Here is a 12,086-nt window from a genome sequence, read left to right on the forward strand (position 1 = left end):
TGAATTCCTTAAGTCTGACACGAAATGTATCTAATTGGTGCATAAATTAGCAAAACTTGTGGAATGTTGAACATCAGTGAAAAAAATGTCAGAAGAAATGTATTCTTTATTGCAACCCTTGGAATACAGCATCAAAATCTGCCACCAAAAAAAACCCCACATTCTTGAGAAGTGATTAAAAGTAATAATTCCAGATCTATTTCATATTCTTCCAGGGTGCTCAAGAACATCTTAGCTTGTTTTTGCATGTACTTAGCTTATAAGTAGCAATGGAATATACTTGGAAGTCTAAGTCTTTTCAACTTCTGTGTGTTATATACCTAAGAGCAAAAGGAAAACATGTTCAAGTAATTATTTTTGTGCCTTAAATAATAACTTACTATCATTAATAATTTCTGTATGCTTAAGTCAGCAACTGAAAGTAAAAGACACTCAATATTTGGTCTTATTTCAGTTGTAAATTTAATCCTTTCTAAACATGAAGAATTATGGGAAGAGCACAAGAAAATATTGAGATAGTAGATCAACCATGATCATATTGAAAAACACACTCAAGGAGAAAATGGTCTTTTCCTGTTCCTATTTTCTGTGTCTCTAATCCCCCAAAAGAATTTTTAAAACACTGTTTATCATATCAGCTTGTAATGAACACAAGTCACCTAAACCACTATATGAATGTCTGAGCCAGATATATATTAGGTTCAATTTTCCAAAAATATTTTTAGTTGTTGCTCTTGATCGACTTCATCATCAATATTGAGTGAGTTCAGGACACAGCCAGATCACATGGAAAATATAATTGAAATTAATTATTAACTGTTAGAAACTTTAGAAACCAAATGTAATCGGAATATATATTTTAATATCAAATAACTCATCCAGCCTTGTGAGATGAAATATTTTGAGTAAATACAGTAAAGCCACCCTACAACCCTCCAAGTTCCTTTTTTGTTAAGTGTCAAGTAATTCCGGTGACTAGGTGTATAACCTACAAAAGTAGATTTAAAAGTGATTGTGAAATGTTTTATTTCATATTTTAATGATAAAGGCAGCTTGACGTTTCTAATAGACAATAATACTGTATTGTTACTCTAAACACATCCATGTTCCAACTGCTGCTTGGGGGTTTAAATCTACTTTTCAACAGTACAAAACAACAGTTGCTTCTGGGGAGGGGTGAAGAAGGAGGGGCAGGGTGGGGAATAAACCCACGAACAACCCTTAAAGGAGATAATATCGACACCTTATTGGCTTCCCGGCAACATGATGCAACTGAGAGAGGACGCCGCAAAGGTCTTTGAATTAGAGTCTTATTGTTTTTTTCACAAGTGGCATTAATTTGCAGCGAGGGGAGCTGGAGCGTGAACCCGGCTATCTTGTCACGATCGGGCGATGTTAAAGGGAAATGAATTGTTTGCAGAGGTGGGGAGATGGAGGAACTAATTTCTGTGTACATCCGCAGTTGGGAAATAGGGGATTTAAATTTACGATTATCTTTTTTTTGGGGGGGGGGAAGACGCGCCCTGGTTGAAAATATCAAGCGGAGGTCCAGGTTTTCCGTACGTTATTTTATTTTTTCCGGGAAGCGGGAGAGGTTGGGCTGGGGAGGCTCGGCGTGGCTCGGGCGATGGTCGGGGCAGGCGGCGGCGGCGGCGGCGGCGGCGGCGGACTATTTGCTGCGTGCCGCGGGAGCCGCTGTTCGCCCGCCCGCCCGCCGCCATGTTGAATTTTAATGTTAATTTTCTAGAAATTGTCCCAGAAATTGGGACTGGGATCCCCGGCTCGCCCTGAGAAGTCAGGCAAACTAATAAACTAAAAAAAACAAGCGAGTTTAAATTAAAACAAAGAGAATAAAGGACGACTCTGCGTTTCTGTATTTATGGTTCCACCCCTGCGGCCGCGAAAAGCAGAGAAGTTGGGTAAGGTGTGAGAAATGGTTGCTGGGCTCGTCTCTCTTTATAGATAAGCCATTTCTTCCTTGTAATTGTTTTCGCTTCTTCGCGAACGAGTGAGAATGATTTTCAGGTGGTGGCTGGGGAAGAACAGAGAGCTGGCATCCAGTGTCATGGGGATGGGTTTGTGTCGAGGCTTTACTTTCGGCCTGAACATTTCTCTTTTTCCTTTCCAAGCGCACAAAATGGAACCGGCTTTATCTTCACTTTTATCGCCTGCTTTCACTGTAATTGTATTCGGGAGCTTTTTAAAATCCATTCTCTGTTTTGGTCCCTGGATGGATGTAGGATTTGGTATTGTTGACAGCTGTATGTTTGTATTTCTGGTATCTTTTTAATATTGGTGATTTAAAGAGACGAGTCGGTCCTAAAATAATCGCACACGCCGCCAGCTGGAGGAGAAAGGAACCGTGTCTTTGGGGAGAATAGGATTAAATGCTGACAATCTAGTGGTGTAAGCTTTTTCGTATTTAAATGTATCCCCTTTTTTTGTCGTTGCGACTGTGTGGACTGTGGTGATGCGGGTTTAATCGCCCTCTTCGTCCCAGTGTTTCTTTCGACTAGCTGTACATAATCTAGCCTTCAGGTTTTGTTGTTTAGGTTTCCTTTTCCATTCGGTCGGAAGGGGGCAGTGAAAGATAGTAGGTGATAGATTAAAAGGCTGTAAACTCAGGCAGTCCTGACGTTTGACTTTCGTGCTTGAGGTCAAGGGTAAGAAATTATTCTATTAAACATGTCGCTAGTCTGATTTGCGATGTTTTGCAAAGAATTTTTCTTTGCAGTGGTTGGGCACATGTGAATGTAAGAAGGCTATTTCCTTCACATTTTTTTAAGAACTATGGCAATAACTGGATTATGTTTGAGAAGTAGGACTTACTTTCCTATCCCAATTATTCGAACATCGAGCGCTACAGCACTCGACAGGGCATTCAGCTCACGATGTTGTGTCGTTCTTGATTCCATTTTGTTTTAAACGTTCTCTTTCTGTGTATCGTTCATGTCCCTCCCATTCACCTCACATTCCTGTGTCTATCTAAAAGCCTCTTTCATTTCACTAAGCTGCTATCCCTGGTAACGCATTCCAGGTACCTACCCCATACTACGTATAAAATAAAGTGCCCCTCACGATGCCTTTTAACTTTCCTCCCCTGTCTTAAAAATCTTAACAGTATTCTATCTGCCTCGAGCCATTTCTGCGTCAATTTTGAAGGAGGTTGATGACTTTGTAAGAGCCAAGTATGGAGGTGGTCCTGGTGACTGGGTATGCAGAGTTAATATTCGGAGGATTTGCCTAACTTTGAAGGAAAACTTGCTTAATGTCTACATTTTATTTTGCAATGCCTGGGTTAAGTGCTTAAGAGGTGTAAATATTATGATGGCTTCATATGGTTAAAAGAAAATATTTTTGACAATGAAATGTAGCATGTGTGTATTGCTTCACTATTTAACTATTTATGTAATTGGAAAGCATCATTTTCAAAAAAAGTGTATATTTGAAGCCTGAGACCTATACTTAATTTCAGTAATTGGTTAATTTATAATTTGGAATTTGCCTCTAGGGCAAGTTTTGTTTTCATTTATAATATTTTCATCCTTGTAGTTGAAAGGTCCATACAAAACTAATACTACAGGTTAAAAGGCACAAGTTGACAGTGATAAAAAAAAATTGGAATTCTGCAGGAAATAATATGTGACACTGTTTTTGGGAGGGTTAAGTAACTTTTTAAAGAATACTCGTGATGTAGGGAAGCAATTATCTTTCTTGATAGTAATGTTATGGATGAAATGACCGACTCTCCTTTTACCTATGTCCTCTTAGACCTGGGGAATGAAGTTTGTTTATAACAGTAGCACAATTTAGATTACAGAAGTTGTTCACTCACTTTAGATGTTTGAATTCTTAATCTGTGCTAAAACTGTAGTACAGTCCCGAGGGATTGTTTTCTGGTGTTCCCTGCACAGTTGCAGGTAAATGACCTATGTCTCTGCTTGAACAACAGGAACAGGGGTGTCCTGGCTAGAATAGTTTATTGGGTCCTTCTCTATCTTTCTGTGGAATTTTTTTGAATATGTTTCAGCAACTTGTTTCCCTCTGACATTTTTTTGTTGGCTGCAAAATATTTTGAATATTTGCACAGTTAATAGCACCCTGGCTGACCCGGCAGTGAAATGGTTAATGATTCTGCACTGAAAATACTTTATACAAGAGTTGGATAGTGATTTAAATCTGTCTGGCATTTCAATTGATATTTAAAATAATAGTTGTCCCAGCAAACTAATGTATTAATCAAATAAATTGCCAGCATCTGCCAGTAAATTAAACTTGGTAATGTAACAAAAGATGCATTTGATGGAAGTATTGTAAGTGTGTATTATTGTATTATCTGTGTTGCTGACTTTCAGATCAAATGTTAAGGTTGGTAGTTAAGATTTCTTCATCTGCAGAGATGAATGACATTCAAAATAAAAAAACCAGTGGTTTTCCCAAATCCTTAGTAAACTTTTCTCCCTCATACAGTGCTACAGAGATAGTATCTTGTTGGAACAATGCAAATTCAATGCTGTTTGCCCACAGTGCATGTGTATAGTACAAAATGTGCAGATCAATTAGATTTTAGACAAGTAAAGAAAATACAGGGATGTAGAATTAAGGCAAATAGATTAAAAATGATCTTGGTAAATGGCTGAACAATCCTAAGGTGTTGAATGATCTATCATTTTATTGTTTATGTCTTTAATTTGCTAAATCAGTTATTTATTTTTGCCAGAAATTATCTTTACTCATTTTAATTTCCATAAAATCTTGCCATTTAATTTTGCTCTACAATATATTTAACTGTAGAAACAGCAACAGGTGTGTGTTTAAACAGTACATTTGATAACTGATCATTTGTACTGTTTTAGGATAAATGTTCTCATGGATGGTATAGAATAATATTTCATAAATTTGAGAACAGGAAATTGTACTTATTATCAAGATTAGGGCCATTAACTGAAGAAATCTTGATTTGTTTTTAGAAACTATTTTAGAACATCACAGTAACATGTTGAAAATACATTAAACTTGCCAAACATTAATGACAGAAATTATGCACATTCAACTTCAATATATACTTGTTTCAAAGACAATGTCAGTTAATAATCTTAAACATACCAGTTACATTTTTCACTTAAAACCTACTCCTTTATATGCTCTTGAAACTCCCAACAAAATATGTATTTGCATGTAGCAACAAAATTAAAAAGGCACCAAATTTGTGTGTAATACGTTCTTGCAGCACATGTATGACATGTATTGTCTTATTGACCATTGCTGGTCTTCACTTTATTACCACCATCTACCCTTCCGTATGTTGCTTCAGAAACGTGCAAACTATAATCTCAATTTATACTTCAATGCAGTATTGTAGGAGTCTTTTGGATAAGATTTCAAGCAAAGATCTGCTTGCTCTCCCAGGAAGCAATAAAAGATCCAGAGGTGCCAGTTCACAGAGGAGCAGGGGAATCATCACTAATGCCCTGACTGGTACCAGCACCCAAAACAGTTGCAGCTGCTCCCCAGGTTAGAATGAGATCTGACTGTAAGCAAATTCTCCTGTATATTTTAGAGCATTTTTAAGCTAATTTTTTCATTGTATTTATGAATCACTATACTGTATCTGTTCCAGAAGTTCAATTACGGATACTGTTAGAGTGATTATTCATTGGATGGAAAGAATTATAGCAAGTGTTTGTATGATAAAATATGGCTGGCTATAGAAAATAAACTTTCCTGGACTAATTGTTTGCAGTTTTAAAAAAATGCTCCCTTAGATTTTTTTCATTCTTTGGTCGGCAGTGACCGGCGGCAGAAACATATCATGGCACTATAAGACTACTCCCTGTCAAGATGTTTGGTAATACTAGATGGTCTAAATCTAGGATGGAGTTTAATTCAGAGGTGTTGCATTTTGAGAAGTGAAATGCAAAAAGAAAGTATACAGTAAATGACAGTAAGTGCTTAGGAATTTTGAAGTGCAAACCTATTGTTCTCTCAAAGTGGCTACACAATAAAGTGATTATGACAGTGTCTGGTACATGTGGCAATATTAGTTGGGGCTTTGAGTATAAAAGTTGGGAAGTCATGTTGCTGTATAAAGTTTCTGACTGTATTTGGAATATTATGTGCGGTTCTGGTTGCCACACTACAGGAAGGCTATGTGGGCTTTAGGGGAAGGTACAGAAGAGGTACACTAAGATGTTCCCTGGATTGGAGAGTATTACCTATTAGGAGAGATTGGACAAAGTTGATTATTTCTTCTGGAGTGTCAGGGAATAAGGGTTAACTTGATAAAAGTATATAACATTATGAGAGGAATAGATTAAGGTGTGAATGGGAAACTTAAAATAAACTTGTGACCTTGTTTTTTAAACACCAGTAGTTTATTATCCCTCTCAACCCCATTCTCTTGCCTTCTCCCTATAACCTTTGACACCCTTACTGATCAAGAAGCTATCAACCTCCACTTTAAATGTACCAAATAATTTGGCCTCCACATCTGTCTGTGGCAATGAATTCTACAGATATACCACCAATGACTAAAGAAATTACTCTTCATCTTAGTTCTAAAGGGATATTTTCTGTAGAGTTTGTACCCTCTGGTCTGAGACTCCTCCACGGTAGGAAACGTCCTGTCCACATCTACTCTATCTAGGCCTTTCAATATTTGATAGGTTTCAATGAGATCCCTCCTCATTATTCAGAATTCTAACGAGTGCAGTACCAAAGCTATCAAATGCTCCTCATACTTTTAACTTTTTCATTCCTGAGATCTTGCTTTTGAACCTCCTTTGGACCATCTCCATAGCCAGCACATCCTTTCTTAGATAAGGGGTCCAAAACTGCTCGCAATACTCCAAATGTGGTCTAACCAATTTCTTATAATCTTATAGCCTCAGTATTACGTCTTCGCTTTTATATTCTAGTCCTCTCGAAATGAATGCTAACATTACATTTGCCTTCCTTAACCTTAGACTCATGTTACTGGGGACCTGCAAGTTAACCTTTATGAAATCCTGCGCTAGGAATCTCAGTTATAGATTTGGGTGAAAAATTGGCATATGGAGTCATAGAACACTATGGCACAAAAACAGACCCTTCCACTCATCTGGTCTGTGCTGAAACATTGATCTGCTTAGTCCCATCTACCTGCAGCTGGACCATAGCTCTCCATACTTTTCCCATCCAAGTTTCTCCAAAATCAACCCAACATCCGCTACTTGCACTGGCAGCTCATTCCACACTCTCACCACTCTCTGTGATGAAGCTCCCCTTAAACATTTCACCTTTCACCCTTAACTTATGATCTTGTAGTTGGCGTCTCACCTTACCTCTGGGGGATATCCTGTGTGCATTTAAACTATTTATACCCTTGATAATTTTGTATACCTTGATCAAATTGCCGCTCAGTTATCTGAGTTTTATGGATTGAAGTCCTAACGTATTCAATTTTTCCCTATAACTCACAGCAACATCATTATAAATTTTCTCTGCACTCTTTCAATCTTGTATCTTTCCTGTAGGTAGGTGACCAAAACTGTACGCAATATTCCCAAGCCGGACTTGCCAGATCCTTTCTGATGCCATCAAAATTGTTTTTTCTCCAATTTAGAATTTCAATCTGAGAACCAGACCTATCCTTTTCCATAATTACCATGAAACTCTAACAGCATTATGATCACTAGATGCAAAGTGTTCCTTAACATAAACTTCTGTCATCTGTCCTGTCTCGTTACCTAATTGGAGATCCAGTATCACACTGTATCAAGTTGGGACTTCTGTGTACTGATTAAGGAAACTTTCCTGAACACATTTGACAAACTCTTTCCCTCCCAGCCTTTTTACATATGCGAGTCCCAGTCAATATGTGGTAAGTTAAAATCACCCACTATCACAACGTGTTTCTTGCGACAGTCTACGATTTCTCTCCAAATTTGCCCCTCTAAATCCTGCGGACTGTTCGGTGGTTTATAATATAATAACATTAACATGGTCATGCCTTTCTCATTCCTCAGTTCTACCCGTAAAGCCTCAGTAGATGAGCTCTCCAGTCTGTCCTGACTGAGAACTGCTATGGTATTTTCCTTGATTAGTAATGCCACCCTTCCTTTTTTAATCCCTTTCACTCTTATCACTAATAAAACAATGGAACCCCGGAACACTGAGCACTGAACACTGAGCTGCCAGTCCTGTTGCTCCAAGTCTCACTAATGACTACCATGTAATAATTCCACATGCTGATCCATGCTTTAAGCTCATCTGCCTTTCCTGCATTACTACTTGTGGTCAAATGTGTGTAGCTCAGAACACTAGCCCCACAGTGCTCAACCTTCTGATGCCTGATTTTTGTATGTAGGTTTAACAACATCTTTCTCCACACCATTCCACTCTACTACCTGACCTGCTGCTCTAGTTCCCATCAGATTAAATGGACTTAATCTGTCCAGGTGTGAAGTGTTGAATTTTGGGATGCCAAATGTAAATGTACAGACATTTTGAGTAAAACATAGCACCCTGAAAGTGGCTACACAGGTTGATAAGGTAGTAAATAAGGCATTTAGCATGCTTGCCTTGATTAGTTGAAGCACTGACTTCAAAAGTCAAGTTGTATTGCACCATTTATTGGACTCTGGTTTGACTGCATTTGAAGTATTGCATTCAATTGTTTGCCCCATTATAGGGAGGGTGCAGATGAAGTTTACCAGGATTTGTCCTGGATTTGATGGTATATGCATAAGAGCAGACTGGGCAAACTGGGTTGTTTTCCCTGGAGTGGCAATTGTGCCAGTTTGATATAGCATTCAATTCCCAGATCTTTCAAAAATTTGTCCATCTTCTGTTTGTATACCTTCAGGGATTTAGTCACCATAATCCTCCAGAGTAAAGAATTTCAGTAATTTCTTACACTCTCTCTAAGAATAAATTACTATGAATCTCTATTTTAAAAGACTGACTGCTTCTTCGTGACCCCCTCCACGCGTGGAAATTTTTCAAAATCTAGCTTGTTATGCTGTCTTTTGATATGATCAATGCTCATTGATTATGTGTCTAATGATTTAGTTATTCAAGCTAAATCAACCCACTCATCCGAAGAATTAATTTAATGAATCTCTTTTAAACTGCTTCTAATACTAGTAGATCCTTTCTTAAATGTGAGGGTCCCATTGGTGCACACAGTACTCCGGTTGCAGCCTTATTCAGACCCTGTTTATTCATCACAATATTTTTAAACTCTATTCCCTTAGCAATAAAGGATAACATGTCTGTCTGAATCTTGCACCTATATAGCTAACTATTTGAGTTTAATGCACAAGAACTCCATGGCTATAGGTCACTTATTTGCAGTTTCTTTCCATTTGAGATTAGCCTCTGCCTTGTGATTTTTTCCTCTTATTGTAGTGTGCCTTTCCATCTATTTTCATGTCATCACCTTCACTCTAACACTCTGCTAAGTAGCTAATAGATAGGAAATAATTGAGGCCAAGGACTGGTTTTAGAGATACTTGGTTCGGTATAACCTTATGTGATGACCAGTCTTTTAATGCAAGTTTACAAAAACTGCAAATGCAGGAAATCTGAGTAGTTGAGCATAATCAAATATGCTTTCTGTTGGTAGGATTTCAAAATGTATGTGTATGTAAAGACCAGAAATCAGGCAACACACACAATGCTAGTGGAACACAGCAGGCCAGGAAGCATCTATAGGAAGAAGTACAGTCGACGTTTTGGCCCGAGACCCTTCGTCAGGACTAATTGAAAGAAGAGATAGTAAGAAATTTGGAAGTGGGAGGGGAGATTTGAAATGATAGGAGAAGACAGGAGGAGGAGGGATGAAGCTGAAAGCTAGAAAGTTGATTGGCAAAAGGGATACAAGGCTGGAGAAGGGAGAGTATCATGGGACAGGAAGTCTAGGGAGAAAGAAAGGGGAGGGGAGCACCAGGGGAAGATGGAGAACAGGCAAGGAGTGATTGTGAGAGGGACAGAGAGATTTTAAAAAAAGGGGGAAATAATAAATAAATAAGGGATGGGGTAAGAAGGGGAGGAGGGGCATTAATGGAAGTTAGAGAAACCAATGTTCATGCCATCAGGTTGGAGGCTACCCAGACGGAATATAAGGTGTTGTTCCTCCAACCTGAGAGTGGCTTCATCTTGACAGTAGAGGAGGCCATGGAAAGCCATATCAGAATGGGAATGGGACGTGGAATTAAAATGTGTGGCTGCTGGGAGATCCTGTCAATCCATGGCCTCCTCTACTGTAAAAGCAGGATCTCCCAGTGGAGTTTTATTTTTCTAATAAAACTTATGAGTTATGAGTTAGAGCAATGTGCTTAATATGGATTATACAGTGGATTCTGATAATTGGGACGCATGGGGACCAGTACGTTTTGGCCCAATTAGCCAATGTTTCATGAGAATAGCTAAAGGCATTGAAAAAACAAACTACCATGTAACTGAGTAGCAAATTGTGTATTTAAATGAAATGCAGAACAAATTAGAACACTAACAATACAGTTTTTGTACTATAAACTCTTAATTCCTCATAGTCAGAGGAATGTTGCTGTGTTCTTTTGACTGTAAATCAAGCAAATCAGTGTAGACACCTAGTGCAGATAAGGGACTGCCTTCAAAGGTTCATAGGTAATGTTAGAGAAATGTATGCAATATACATCCTGAAATGCTTTTTTTTCACAAAACATCCACGAAAACAGAGAACTACCCCAAAGAATGAATGACCGTTAAATGTGAGAACCTTAAAGACCCCAAGCTCCCCCCACCTGTGAGTATGCGACAGCGAGCAATGATCCCCCCCTGCTCCCCACCAGCAAAAATAAACATGCATTGGTACAAACACCAAGCCCAAGCGAGTGCTAAGCAATAGCAAAGACACTGACCAAAGTTACCCAAAAGCTTCGCATTTCATCCAAATTTGACAACCCACAGGTTCTCCCTCTCTCTCTCTCTGGTAAAAGAGAGGGAAGTGTCCTCTATTTTCACAGTGGGTGGGAGACATAACAACAAACTGCTGGTTTACGATCTTAAAAATCCATTTTGTCGCTTTTTTCGAGCTCTGTGTCTGAAGATCGTAAAGACCTTGGGTCTTTGGGCCCACTATGAAATATTTTCTGTCTCCCTGACAACACACGAGTGTCCAGCCATGACACTAACCCTTCATCCTCCCATCTCCAGAGCCCCAAGATCCTAGGCTTCCGAACACGATTGAGATTCCCAGGCCAAACCCTTGGCATGACGAATAGCGGCCAGTCATGGAACCCTGAGAATGGGTCCCATTCCCGCAAAGAACCAAAGCCTGCGTGTAACCCCAGGTCAGAGTCTTCAAAAAAAAACAAACCCTGAAAAGGAAAAATAAAGATATTTAAGTTAGAAATAGAGCTATTCCCAAAGATGCAAGCTAAGGAGTCACCGTCAGGCGCCATCATTCCTCCTAAGCTCCACCCTCTCAAATGCTTTTGACGACTGCATCCTCCAAATTCTCATTGGCATTGTAACATTCAATATTGTCAGTACCTTAATTCTTCTTGGTTCTTAACTTGCTGAAGTAGTGAAATAGTTTCGTTTTCACTCCCAGCTGTTTCTCGCATCTTCAAACCTGAATGCTTGAAACCACAGTGCACAAAACAGTTCCAAGTTGTCTCACTGCTTATTTCTTCCAACTGTCAGTGACAAAAAAATCACTACTTTTTGAACACAAACACATGCAACTGGCACTATTTAAAATACCATTCGCTCAAAGCTTGCTACATTGTTTTAACAGTGCTCTTTAGATACTGCTTGACAGCTGTTTTGTCTCCTGTCCCAATTAAGCAGCAGTATCCCAAGTAAATGGAGGGAATCTAGGCTTTTTTCTTCATTCGTTTTTGTTCTTTAAGTGTTGTCCAAATAAGTGACTGTCCCAGTTAACTGGTATCCAGTGCATCATCAATAATGAAAATTGAGGTTGGATGAGGAGGAATTTGTCAGCTAACAAGCCCAATATCAGTTTTGTGAAAGAGCTAGCCTTTCCTGTAATAACCTTGCATTGGGATTAAAATTTGTATTGACCACTCTTAGGAGTTACTTTATTGTACTAATTTAGT

At 38.7% G+C, this 12,086-nt stretch overlaps 1 protein-coding gene across 9 annotated transcripts in view; it reads left to right on the forward strand.

The window, feature by feature from the left end:
• The first annotated feature begins 1,213 nt into the window (after positions 1-1,213).
• kmt5b (lysine methyltransferase 5B) overlaps positions 1,214-12,086 on the forward strand; it is a 58,548-nt gene continuing 47,675 nt past the window's right edge. For 2 of the 9 annotated variants that reach the window (XM_059975895.1, XM_059975904.1), the window contains exon 1: positions 1,698-1,919. The gene's annotated coding sequence lies outside the window, so the exon portion shown is untranslated. The other 7 variants (XM_059975901.1, XM_059975897.1, XM_059975899.1 and 4 more) reach the window with 7 other exon arrangements.

The sequence above is a fragment of the Hypanus sabinus genome, chromosome 7 (assembly GCF_030144855.1).
Source record: "Hypanus sabinus isolate sHypSab1 chromosome 7, sHypSab1.hap1, whole genome shotgun sequence".
Lineage (NCBI taxonomy): Eukaryota > Metazoa > Chordata > Chondrichthyes > Myliobatiformes > Dasyatidae > Hypanus > Hypanus sabinus.